General features: G+C 50.6%; 1 protein-coding gene across 3 annotated transcripts in view; it reads left to right on the forward strand.

Moving 5' to 3' along the window:
• EPHB2 (EPH receptor B2) overlaps positions 1 to 13,882 on the forward strand; it is a 206,422-nt gene that overhangs the window by 125,813 nt on the left and 66,727 nt on the right. The window lies entirely within an intron of this gene.

Genomic DNA, 13,882 nt, shown 5'->3' on the forward strand with positions numbered 1-13,882 from the left:
TTGTTTGAAAACACTGGAGGAAGACAGCTGTTGTGGTTTTGTGAGCAGTTGCTTCAATGGGCATGTACTTTGGTACATTGATCCGTAGAATCCGTAGAATGTTGTCGTACGTTGGACATTTTTATCCTGCATGCGGGAGGGAGTGCATAATGGCTGCTGCTAGGCCAGGGATCGATCAGGTAAGCCCTTACAGCCAGCCGGTAATTGAACTTGACCTTCCGGGGACCTGTGCGTGACCTGCAGCTTCAGATCCCGCCAGATGGCTGAAAACCTCAGCCCTCTCCCACCATTTGTCTCACCTTTTCTGTGTGTTTCAAGAAAAGGAGTAGATTTCAGAGCCGCAGTGACCCCTGGCCTTTTGTAGCATGCGCCAGGGCCAGGAAGGGGCAGAAATGAGGCCAGCCCTCTTGTTCATTTCTTCTGTCCAATGGACAAAGCTGTGGTGGGCACCTGCTGTGCTCTGGGCCCTGTGCTGGGCACTGGGGAAACTGAGGAGAAGACAGAGCCTTCTTTTAAGAGCCCACAGGCCCAGGAGGTAAACGGCCCAGGGCCCTGGTAGAAAGCTTTTTGTTTCCTCAAAGATGCAGACAAAGTCCTGTGAGGTACAAGAGGTGGGAAGAGGGCCCTTGTGGTTCCAAGTGGCTGGAGCAAGATCAGGAGAGGCCTTACACGGCGGGTGAGGGGGACTTGAACTGGATTTGAGTGTGCAGAGATGGAGAAGTCTGTAGACGGCCGTAGGCACTGGATCAGCAAAGTCAGGGATGGGAGAGCCGTCAGTCTTTCAAAAGATGTCCCAACCAGAGGGTCCTAATTATTTCAGCTCTCAGTGTTATAAAGAAAGCAGCCCAGGCCTGAAGAGGGGAAGCCATTCTCCCACTGTCACGAGGGCCCCTGGGACCCCCAGTCCCCTTTCTAGGGCCATTTCCACAGTCGAGGAGAGAGACTTACTAGTATGACTCCCTGCACACACATAGATGCCTGCTTTCCTTATTCTGGCCAGCTGCTGTGTGGGGTGGGGAGGATGTGATGTTCACAGAGTCACAAGTTGATGAGAGGAATGGTGGTTCTCTAACATGAGAGAAGGGGGGAGAAATAAGAGTTTCTCAAGTCACGAAGAATTTGGGCCCATTTTACAGATGAGAAAGTTGAGTCACAGGAGACCAAGTCACATACCCAGAGTTGCACATTGTTTAGCAGGTTAAACTAGGTGTGTATGGAGCAAGGAGAGGGAGAAGGTGAACACCAAGTTTCAACCATTTTCCCATCTGTTTCCAGATCATCCCTGTCTTCCTCAGGACAGTCCCAGACCCATCCTTCCTGTTCAGCTTCTCACCTTGGCCTTCCCCCACTCCTTCCCAGAATCCTTAGCAACAGACTGACAGCCTGAGAGGGGCTGGAATCCCCCAGCCCACCCCCAGCCCTTGGAAGGACTGGCTCTTGTTTACCCAGCTGGTGTGAACCCAGACTGGGGTCGCCAGGAAGACTGAGGAGGCCTGTCGTCCAGCTGGTGCCCCACTGCTTGGGTCTAATGACCCCTTCTCTCCCTTTCTAGGCGTCCCCCAAAGAGGTGACCCAAGGTGGGGCTTGGCCTCAAGGAAGAGGGGAGCTTGGCTCCTGTTTCATCCCTTTATGTCTCTGTTCTTTCATCTTTCCTGAAAAAGCAGAGGTGGCCATGAGGAAAGAAGTGGAGTCAAACATAAGTGCTGGTTAGTAAGGGGCAGATAAACAGAGCCCGGGGTTTGGCTGGAACACCTGGGTTTGAGTCCCAGATCTGTGTGACCCTCGCAGATCCCATGCTCTCTCTGGACATCATGTTCCACTCTGCCATCTCAGGGCAATGGTCACCCCCATCCCAGTGAAGCTCAAGTGCAATAACCAATGTAAAAATGCTTTGTAGATTCAAAATGCAATATGGTTGGTGATTACAGTCATTATTAGATTGACATAAGGGAACATATCTGTTCAGAAAGGCACATTAAACTAATCAGGACAAGGGGCATAGGCCAGGAGTCAGAAGACCCAGGGAATAGTATAGGCGTTACCGTGTGGCTCTGGGCATGCGCTTTTGCTTCATTATCCCTTTTAGCTCCGCTTACCTTAAAATGGAATCGTAAGCCCTCTTCTCTCTACAGGGTCTTATGGTGACCAAGTAAGATTATTCATCCAACCAGCATTTACCCAGGACCTTCCATGCACCAGGCCCTGGGATAGGCTAGCATGTAGCTCCTGTCCCCGAAAATCTAGTATGATTTTCTAGTAGAAAAATCATACTAGAGGCCGGGCGTGGTGGCTCACACCTGTGATCCCAGCACTTTGGGAGGCCGAGGCGGGAAGATCACGAGGTCAGGAGATCGAGACCATCCTGGCTAACACGGTGAAACCCCATCTCTACTAGAAAAAATACAAAAAAATTAGCCGGGCTTGGTGGCGGACGACTGTAGTCCCAGCTACCTGGGAGGCTGAGGCAGGAGAACGGCGTGAACCCGGGAGGCAGAGCTTGCAGTGAGCCGAGATCATGCCACTGCTCTCCAGCCTGGGCAGCAGAGTGAGACTGTCTCAAAAAACAAAACAAAACAAAACAAAAAAAAGAAAAATCATACTAGAGAAGAGTGTGGGGTTCAGAATCCTAGAGGGTCAGATATAGTTGAGTCCAGTCTGCTTATTTTGCAGATGGGAAAAACAAAGCCCAAAAAAGCAAAACAGCTTTCCCAGGAGATCAGAAATGAGGAATACCTGTTGCCACTTCTCTGCTGAATCCAAGGCAGACAGTGCCAATCAATCACGATGCTCTTCCTGCCAACCCACATGCTGCGTCAGGATCTTCTCAACACCACACTCTGGGCATCCACCCGTCAATTGGTCAGAGCTGGAGGGCAAGATGGAACTATGCATACCAACCCTAAATCCTAACCCTGGACTTGCCCAAGGCCATTTGGCCAGAACGATCTGTTCTGACACTCAGACCTAGGGTCTTTCACCCACTCTGCATCTCCATTTATTCCTGAAACCAATTCTCATGGAGTATCCACCAAAGATGAATAAAGCCTGGTGACCATCAGCAAGAGGCTCAAAATCTGGGGGAGAAGAAAGTCAAAGAGGAAGTAATTGTGATATGGGGAGGAAGTCGGGGATATACACAAATCCCTGTGGGAATTTGGAGAAGAGAACAACCTGTATATTCAAGGACAGGGTTAGGGAGCAGAGTGGTGGTTAAGGAAGGCTTCCCAAAGGAAAGGACATTGAAATCAGCACTCAGCCAGCAAATATATGGCAAACTTGGGATCCTGGATAGGGTCCAGATGCCTCAGGTGTCTCTGAGGATGAAGGACATCTACGAACTGACATTAGAAGGCATCATAGCAGGGCCACCAACCCTGGTGAATGGGCAAAGTCGGGACTTGGGAGGAGCAACTCAGGAGGTAGGAAGGGAAGTTTCTAGGCTGTTTTGAGCTGAAGCCCAGTGAACTATACCATCAAGCCCGTACTGAACTCACCTATCGTACCCTACACTCCTTCACTTGTAGCCCTCATCATACTGCTAATTATTTAACATAGATCTAGGCTGGGAGCCCCGATGGGGCAGGGACTTAATCGCATTTGTTACTAGCTGGGACTTGAACGTAGCCATGGCACAGTGCCTGGCTGCTTCATCATAAGTACTCAGTAAATCTTGGATGGATGGGTGGGTGGATGGATGGATGGATGGATGGATGGATGGGTGAATGGACAGATAGATGTCATGCAGCCTCTCTCTGAGCCTGTTTTCTCCTTTGCAAAATGGGAGAAATAGTGCCAAACTCATAGGGATGTTATAAGGATTAAAGGAGATGATGTCACTAAAGCCTCTAGCATGCTGTATGACATTCAAAAAAGAATATTTATTGAAGGAATAATGGTGGCTACTTGAGCGCAAGTGTAAAGATACTCTTGATAGATAAACTCCTGATGAATAAATTTTGCATATATTCTAACAGGATGATTAAAAGAGGAGGAAGCCTGGGACACGATTGTTAGAAATCAAGCCTAGTGGTGACCATCAGGGTGGTAAAACCTTGGATGGAAAATGCCCCAAGTCATTTTATTTTATTTTATTTTATTTTATTTATTTATTTATTTGACAGAGTCTGCTCTGTCGCCCAGGCTAGAGTACAATGACACGACCTTGGCTCACTGCAACCTCCGCTTCCTGGGCTCAAGCAATTCTTGTGCCTCAGCCTCCCAAGTAGCTGTGATTACAGGCACACACCACCACACCCGGCTAATTTTTGTATTTTTAGCAGAGATGGGGTCTTGCCATGTTGCCCAGGCTGGTCTGGAACTCCTGGCCTCAAGCAATCCACCCACCTTCACCTCCCAAAGTGCTGGGATTACACACATGAGCCACCATGCCCGACCCCCCAAGTCATTTTAGAACATGAAAGAATGGAGCTAACCACCTATTCTGTGCAGACACATTATCCTAGCACTTTACACATGTTAATTTATTTAATCCCCACAACACCCCCCTGTGTTAAGTACCGTTATTACCCTCATTTATCATATAGGGAAACTGAGGCACAGAAAGATACCCAAAGTCACACAGCCAGGAAGTGGTCTGACTCCCAAGGCCACTCTTTTAGCCTCCTGAGGAGCTCACTCTCTGACGGAGGACACTAAGTAGCAATTACTAGGAGCAGAGATTGCATCTCTGACCCCGGCAAGGTGCCCACCACGTAACAGGTTCTCAATCAGTGTCTGAGGAATGAATGGATGAATAAACAAATGAATCTGCGTACCACCAACCCTAGAGCAGTATGACGGGCTCTAATCATGGTATTAGTAGACAAAGGGCAGTGGGTTAGTGCCTGAATGATCCAAGATGACTGTCTTATCTAAGTAGTTGTCATGGTCAGTTATAAAGCTTGTGGAGGACACAAGCTTTGCTGTCCATTACTGCTGTCACTACCCATGAATGGCCTCTTGTTTTTCCTTTGATCTTAACCAGAGCGTCTTGCTGTCATTTAAGTCCTTGTAGAGCAGGAGGGAGTCTGGACTGCAGGGAGGGCTTGGTGCAAAGGAGGCCATGCTCAACTCCAAGCCAGTGGGGACCTTGGCCCACTTCTGCCACCAACACCCCGTATATCCCTGGACAGCGACTTCCCTCTCTGAGCCTCACTCTCCTCATCAGGACAGGGAAATAGAGATGGCATCCCCCTCAAGGCTGTAGGGGTGGAAGGCACATACGTGGCCACATTTAGGAAACACAGAGGTAGAAAGTAGGGTTGTTCTAGAAAGAGGTGATTGGCAGGCTGGCTTCAGGGGTGACTCAGTCTTGAAGGTGGGAGTAGGGGGAGGCCATGGTGAGATGTGAATGGCAGCCCCATGCCCTGTCGGCCCCACGGTCACTCCTGCTCTATGTGTCACAATGCCGGAAGTGTCCATCATTTGATGAACATCTGGGATGAAGGCCTGGTGTTTCCAGGAGGGATCCTGTTTTCATGCATGCAGGGTACAGACAGTGTAACATTTTGATTCCCTGGCAAAGACACATCCCTGGCCCCTCTCAGCATGAGCTGACATCAGAGAGAATGAGGCAGGGCTGGAGACAGAGGGCCGATGCCAGGAGCTGGGCAAGATCTGAGACTTCCAGCAGGGGTCCCATGGGGCCTCGGGACAGCTGGAGGAGCCACATGCCTGGGGTTGGGTGAGGGGCAACAGGAGAACCCTAAAAATGGAGCAAGGAGCTGCCAGGAGTAACTCTCTTCTCTTTCAACTTTTTGCCAAGGAGCAGCGTGGCTACAGGCTCTGCATAGCCCAGAGAGGAGGCTCTGCCAGCCCCCCGGGCACCTGTCCCAGAAGCCTAATTACTGGCTCTCGATGGGCAGCCAGCTTACTGATTGCAAGTCCTTGGGGAGAGGCAGTGCTGAAATTGTGAAATATTCCAAAGGAAATACGTTTATTCCTTCGCAGAAGGATAACACAGCATCTCACTCGTCACTACCTCGCATTCGCGTGGGGTGTTCTCGAAGGCTGGAGAACTTGGTCACGGGTCCTTGGTAGATCTGACTGCCCCTCCACCCTCGCTGTCACCACCCTGTCCATCCATAGTCATCCGTGCCTGGACCTCGGTGCAGCCTCCTCCCTGGCCTCCGTGTGCCCCCATAGCCCATTCCTCGCTCAGCAGACAGAGGAAACTGTTCACATCACAAGCCACTTCCCAGCCCCTCCAAAACCCTCCCATGGTTTGCCATCACACCTAGAGCCACCCTCAGCCTCCTTTCTGTGGCCATGGGGCCCACGGTTTTGGCTCCTCCTCCTGCTCTGCCCTGTCTCCCGCTGAGTTCCCCCTTATTCACCTGCTTCAGCAGCCAGACCTCTGTACAGCCTGAAACTGAGCCCCAGGCTTATTTATTCCCTCTGGGGAAGAGGCTTTGCACATTCTGTTCCCTTTGTCTGGAATACCCTTCCCTGCGCTCTCCCCCTAACTCCTCCTAACTGGCACCTTCTTGTCCTTCAGGTCTCAGCTCAGATGCCACATCCTCAGAGAAGCCTCCTCTGACCACGAGCCAAACAGCCCCCCAGCACTCTCTAGCACATCCCCCTGTTTTTATCTAATACCTGTTTATTTGTCATCTTCCCCATTTGATTATAAACTCTCAAGTAGGAACCTAGCTCTTTTGCTTGTGGCTGTATCTGAGCAATTAGAACACATGGTTGGGCATCGTATCTGTTGAATGAAGGATCCCTACAAGGAGAAATAGGTAATACTAGTGGCCACTTACCGAGGCCCTGCGAGTACATGGCACCGTCCATCTGTAACCTCATTTTGTCCTCACAGTATAAAGCCCTGCAAGGGAGTGTCCCCATTTTACACCTGAGGAAACTGAGGCTCTGGGGGTTCCAGCAACTTTTCCAAGACCATGCAGAGAGCAAGAAGCAGAGACCCAGGTCTGTCTAATTCTGAGTCCTTGCTCTTGCCACTGTGTTTTTTTGGGTTTTTTTGGGTTTTTTTTCCTAACTTTTATTTTAGGTTCAGGGGTAACATGATGGTTTGTTATATAGATAAATTGCATGGCATGGGGATTTGATGTACAGATTATTTTGTCACCCCAGTGATAAGCGTAGTACCCAATAGGTAGTTTTTTGATCCTCTCCTTCCTCCCATCCTCCACCCTCAAGTAGGCCCCAGTGTCTCTTGTTCCCTTCTTCTTCTTTTTTTTTTTTCTTTTTAGTCTCGCTCAGTTGCCCAGGCTGGAGTGCAGTGGTGCAGTCTCAGCTCACTGTAATCTCTGCCTCGCAGATTCAAGTGACTGTCCTGCCTCAGCCTCCCGAGTAGCTGGGATTACAGGCACCTGCCACTATGCCTGGCTAATTTTTGTATTTTTAGTAGAGACAGGGTTTTGCCATGTTGGCCAGGCTGGTCTCGAACTCCTGACCTCAAGTGATCTGCCTGCCTCAGCTTCCCAAAGTGCTGAGATTACAAGCATGAGTCACCGTACTCGGCCTCTTGTTCTCTTCTTTGTGTCCATGTGTGTTCGGTGTTTAGCTTCCACTTATAAGTGAGAACACGTGGTATTTGGTTTTGTGTTCCTACCTTAGTTCACTTAGGATAATGGCCTCCAGCTCCATCCACGCTGCTGCAAAGGCTTTGTGATGGCTGTGTCGTATTCCATGGTGTATATGTACCACCTTTTCTTTATTCATTCTACTGTTCATGGGCATTTAGGTTGATCCCTTGGCTTTGCTATTGTGACTAGTGCTGCAGTGAACATACATGTGCATGTATCTTTATGGTAGAACAATTTCTATTCCTTTGAGCATCTACCTAATATTGGGATTGTTGGATTGTTGGGTCAAATGGTACTTCTGTGTTAAGCTCTTTGAGAAATCGTCACACTGCTTTCCACAATGACTGGGCTAACGTACATTGCCACACTGTTATTAAAACAGGCTTATTGCCCTTGTTTAACACGTAAGAGGACAGAGACTCAGAGAGGTATATGCTTATGTGCCCAAAGGTCTCAGCCAGGAGGAGCAGGGCTGGGATTGGAACCCAGAGTGCTGCTGTCTCTGCAGAGGCAGGGGCTGGCAGGAGACCCAGGCAGCTGAGAGGCTGGCCCAGCCAGGCAGCTGTCTATAGCGAGAGGGGCCTTAGGGTTAGGCAGGAGGCTGTCCAGTTTGACAGCAGGGTCTAAGCGCTTCATGAGGATTAGCCGTCTTCTCGACAACCTTAGGAGGGAGAGCGTTATTATCTCCATATTGCAGGTGGAAAAACTGAGGCACAGAAAAGTTATATGATTTACCCAAGGTCACTCAGCTGGGAAGTGGTGATGCTGGCTGCAGAGCACACACTGCTAACTGCAGCACAGCACTGTTTCTCTGAGGAGACAAAGCTGGGCCAGGCACCAAGCCTCCAGGAAGCCCCCAAGAAGGAAGCCTATAGCCCAGGGCCAGCATCCTTGGGACCTTCACTGATCCCAGCCAGTCCTTTGGGGTCCTTGATCATCAAGAGGGCACTAGGTCCTGCCTGCAGCTAAAGGCCTTTGGCAGCTCAGTACCCTGCAAGGTACTTGGGCCCTGGAACCAGGCAGCAGGGGTAGACCCTGGCCCAGCCCACACCCGGATTTGTGTGTTGCTGGCCAGGCTGGTTGAATACTCAGAGCCTCAGTTTCGTCGGCCATAAAACAGGACCAGGAGTTCATCAGGATGTTGTGATGAGAGCAGGGGAGGTGACGATGCTGAGTTAGGCTCCATCCAGCGTGGAGTCCCACTCCCTGAGTGGTGAGCGAGCAGGGGCTGAAAGCACGTGGTGTCCAGCTCAATTTAAATCCCTCCTCTACCACTCACTGCATCAGTGACATTGGACAAGCGACTTACCTCTCTCTGCCTGTATCCCTTGTAAGTGGGGATAATTATAGTATAATTTGAGATTACATGATTAATCCATATAACGCACTTAAAACAGCTTTTGCTCCACAGTAAGCACTAAGTGTGAACCGTCATTTAATAGAAGATAAATGTTAAAACATTAGTTCTGGCCTCTTTTGTGACTGAAGAGACCCTTCTAAGTCGGGTTGCCATGAGGTCAGAGAAAATAAGCTAGGAAATTGTGGTCTCAAGCCCTCACTTGGTGACAGGGTGGGCTATCTTTGCAGGCTGCCCTTCACCGCAAGTTGCCTCCCGACTCCTCATCTCCAGTTTTCTCAAGGATTAGTCCTTCTCTGTGGGTGCTAGAGCTAAGTGCTTGTCAAGTTTATGAACTTTCAGAGCCATTTTTAGAAACAGCCAGGCCTCCTCATTTCTGTAAGGGCTGAGATGAGAATGGTCTGTACCATTCGAGGTTTGTCATTTTCCTCTGCTTTGATTCTCTCTCTCTTTACACACACACACCCACACACACACACGTACACAGACAGCATGGCAGCCCCAGGCCCTGTAAACACATTGTTCAAATAAAGGAGACATTTAGGGGAAGTCTGAAGCACCATTTAAAGGTGATTGCTCTAAATGGCCATGTCTAGGCAATTTGTCATGAAGTCTCCCGGCTGTTGGCCAGAGATCACTTGTGCTGCAAATCTTGCTGTTGGCTTATAATTTTCAACTTTTGACCCTTTAAAACTGAGAAGCTGTGGGATCTTGGTAAGTTTTGGGGATGGGAGTATTTTAAAGTAACTTGTTAAGAAGTCATTTGGCCCTGGGAACGTTTGGGATCAGTTAGACCCTAAGGATCCCTGCAGAGGAGCCTAGATTGCCCTGGTACCTGCTCTGCTGCAAAGTACTTAATGATTCAAGAATGTCCCAGGGCGTGGCCAGGTGCGGTGGCTCACGCCTGTAATCCTAACACTTTGGGAGGCTGAGGCAGGCAGATCTCTTGGGTCAGGAGTTCGAGACCAGCCTGGCCAACATGGTGAAACCCCATCTCTACTAAAAATACAAAATAGCCGGGCGTGGTGACACGTGCCTGTAATCCCAGCTACTCAGGAGAGTGAGGCAGGAGAATCACTTGAACCCAGGAGGCGGAGGTTGCAGTGAGCCAAGATCATGCCACTGCACTCCAGCCTGGGCAACTTCTCTGTCTCAAAAAAAAAAAAAGAAAGTCCCAGGTCAGGACTTCCTCCTGATTTCTCCAGAGGCTCACAGACCGCCCTGCCAAAGACAGAACTGCCCGATCTGCAGGCACGGGGCACAGACGGGTCGGCACACACCTGTTGCTGGGTAGGCCTGCCCAGCCTCCTGTCCTGCATCCCTGCACTCACAGACCCTGGGTTCCAACTGCCACAAACAAGCAGCAGGTCCTCAGCCTTGCCATGCAGTTTCCCATCTCCACCCCTCCGCCCAGGCTGCTCCCTCGGCCTCGCATGCTTCTCCGTTTTTGCTTCTGTCTTGTCATTCTTAGTCTTTCAACACAGCTCAAGTGTTTGCACCTCCAGGGAGCCACAGTGGTAAAGACCCCTCCTCTGGGCTCCCAGGCCCAGCGCCTCCTCCCCACCCGCTTCCGCAGACATTGTTTGGAAATTGCTTACTGACCTGGGCATCTTCCCCACCAGGCTGGGAGCCCCTTGAGCTGTGGATCCCTAAGCCTAGCCCAGGCCCCAGCCTTGAGGAGGTGAGGCCATGTGGTACAGTAGTTAAGACCCTGCCTTTGGCCTCAGAGGTAATGCTCCCGCACTCCCCTCCCAGTTCCAACACTAGCTGGAGGTGGGTTCCTCAGCCCCACAGAACCTCCATCACCTCCTCTAGATGTGGGAATATCAATAGTACTCATGGGGTTGCTGTAGGAATTGATGATGCAAGCACACACTCTATGCTTATTAACTCCAAGTCTTCACTGCGGGGTAAATCCTATGCATGAATCGATTTTCCAGATGAGGAAACTGAGATGCAAAGAGAGTTTGAGGAGCTCGCCCAAAGTCAGTGGCAGAGTCAGAGTTCAAGGCCAGAAGGACCCTGCTGCAGAGCCTGTGCCCCTAACCACTGGGAAGCACAGCCCCCTGATAACTTATATAAAGCCTGGAACAGAGCAAGTGCTAAATAAATGGTGGCTGCTGCTGTTAATAGGTGCTCGGTTCATTTTTAATGATAAAGAGGTGGGACTGGGCACAACAGGGGAGGAAGGCTCAAGACCTATGGGAGGGAGAGAACTGGAGGAAACAAAAAGGAAACAGGAAAGCTTTGAAACTGGGGAGAGGGCCATCCAGGGCCAGAGCAGATGGGCTGGAGTGTGAGGGGGCCGGGGCCCAGGCAGGCTACTGGAGGAAAGGGCTGAGGGCACCAGGGCTATGTGGCCATTTGGGCACTGGAATAGGATCACCCCTGGCTTCCCTGCTCTTGGGAAATAAAACTCCAAACTCCATCACCAAGCACACAAAACCCTTTGTGACATAATCCCAGATCAACTGTCTCACCTCGTGTCTGAACCCTGCCCCCATACACCCTGTGCTTCGTCCCTCCATGCCTCCAGCACACGCTGTTCTGCCTGTCTGAAATGTCCTTGATCTCTTCTGACCCTGACAGACTCCTACTCATCCTTTAATACCCTATTCAAATGTCTTCTCCTCTAGAGAGCCTTCCTTGGTACCCCTAGCTAATCATACTCTCTCTCCCCTGCTAGACAGTGAGTCTCAAGGCCAGGGACTGTGTCTTACTCAACTCTGTGCCCAGTGTCTGACACAGAGCTGGGCACAAAGTGATCATTGAGAAACAGCTTGTTGAGTTTTTTATGGAGTAAATCTATCCTCAAATCAAGGGCAGGCCCTCATGGAACCACACACATGATCTCAAATCCCCGGTGTCCAGGAGGGCTTAGATTTGGAGGTAGGAACCAAGTGAGATTAAGAAGAGAACTCATACTTCTCAGGGATCCAGACTAGGGAATGTTCCCGCACAAGTAGGGCTCCAGAACTCTGCTGTGTGCCCACGACTGCTGCGGAGAGAATTCATACCTGGGACCTCAACCCCGATCCACTCCAGCACCACTCAGAGATAGCGGAAAATGAGCTAGAGGCCTGAGATAGCCTATCCACTATCACTCAGTGGAACTCCTTAAAATGTGGAGCCCAAAACTAGCCCTGCCTGAGCTACCAGGAGGATGCTGGCTGTCACTCTACTTCTACTCTTACAGTCTACAATCACATTGGCTTTTTCAGCAGCTTTTGGCTTGTGGTCAACTCAAACCCCCAGATCTTTTTCACTGGGATGGCTGCCAAGCCACATCTTGTGCATTTGATTTATGACTTGGGTTAGCTGAGGCCTTCTCCTGCTCCCCAGAAGCCAACAGGAGGAAGGCAACGGGTTCTGTACCCCTAGGAGGGAGAGCCATTCCAGGCCTCCCAATCAAGATCCTTGTTGTTTGTATTTCCTAATCCCTTCTCCCAGAGGTGCCAAACGCTGGGACCTCTTGAGTGGGATTTTCATTAGCATTCAAGTCACAGGCCAGCGGGGCTCAAGCAGACCAACCTTCCGGGTTTCCGGGGCATGCAGTGATCCTGGAAGGCACCTAGACGAGGCAGGGAGAGAGAGACGCAGGTGGTGGAGGCCCAGTCTTCTGAGCTTGATGTCCATGTGCGCTGGGGATGGTACTTCATTGCTTGGAGCCTCCGTTTCTCATCTGTACAATGGGGGTGACAAGTCTCCAACATCATGGCACTGTTAGGACAAAGCTACCCAGGCAGGAAGTCCCTCCCAGGGCTTGGTACCTCTTTCTGTCTGGGATCATGGGCAGCTGGGGCTAAGAGCAAATGGGTATTAAGTCTCTGTGAATACCCTGCTCCCATTGCTGCTGCACTGAGGAGGATCTGTGGCGCTGAGATTTTCCCACCTTTGTAAATATCACTCCTGCTGAGCTGAATGCTCTTCTCCTCAGGTGTCGCCTCTTCCAGGTCACCTTTGCAGAAAGGCCTTTTCTGCCCACGGTCCTTGAAGTGATCCCTCTGAGGTCTGATCTCAGCTCTTGTCTGTCTCCTTCCTGGCCCATCACGAGGTGTGCACGTCATTTCTGTCTGTCTATTGCTTCTTTCCCTCCTTCTCTCACCCACTAGACTGTCAGCTCCATGAGGTCAGGAACTGTGTCTCCTCAGTCCCCGCTGTTCCCCAGCCCCAGCACATAACCAGAACCCAGCAGCGTATGTGGAACAACCATTGCAGATTTCAGAATGTTCTCTCGGACTTTGGCAACAAATTCTAACTGCGGGATCCAGGGGACCAGGGGATCTATAGAACCAAAGACAGAAGCATGCTTAGTCCTCTCTGCCCTGAGCAAGGCCTCAGTTTCCTTAGCTGTAAAATGAAATGATAAAGAGACTAACTTTTTCTCTAAAGTCCTTTGAGCCCTAAAAGACTCTAAGTCGGCCCAGGAAGTGGGAGAGAATTGTATTGAATGGTATCGCCTCCTGGATTGAAAAAAAAAACAACTTCTGCTAGGAATCTCTCTTGCTCTGTCACTTTCTCCACTGGCCTGGAAAAAAACTGCCCTGCGCAGGCCCAGGCCTGCAGAACCCACACTGAAAAAGCTCACAGGTGCCCTGCTGCCCTGGGTCCGGGTAAAGGGGCCCTGAAAGGTGTGTGGCAGCTGTGTCCCTGGGGGCTCTGGGGGTTTGTTGCCTTAACCGGGCTCACCAAGCAGGTAAAAAATTCCAGACATGTTCTCTGCTGACAGCTAATTGTGTCCTTTATTAATGACCATGGCTTTCTTGGGGCAGGTGGGAGGAGGGAGGAGGCCAGTCTCAGCCCAGAGCGGCTCCCCCAGGTGCAGCTGATGACCACATTTCTGGATCCCACAGAAGGGGAAGTGCTACATGAGGTGACCCTGAAAAAGCGCCCCCCTCTTCTGGAGGGGGAGGCGGCTTTCCCAGGCTCCCCAAATCCCAGCAGGGGTGGCCAGTACCAGACACCGACAGAATGATGC

Source organism: Theropithecus gelada, chromosome 1 (assembly GCF_003255815.1).
Source record: "Theropithecus gelada isolate Dixy chromosome 1, Tgel_1.0, whole genome shotgun sequence".
In the NCBI taxonomy this organism is placed as follows: domain Eukaryota; kingdom Metazoa; phylum Chordata; class Mammalia; order Primates; family Cercopithecidae; genus Theropithecus; species Theropithecus gelada.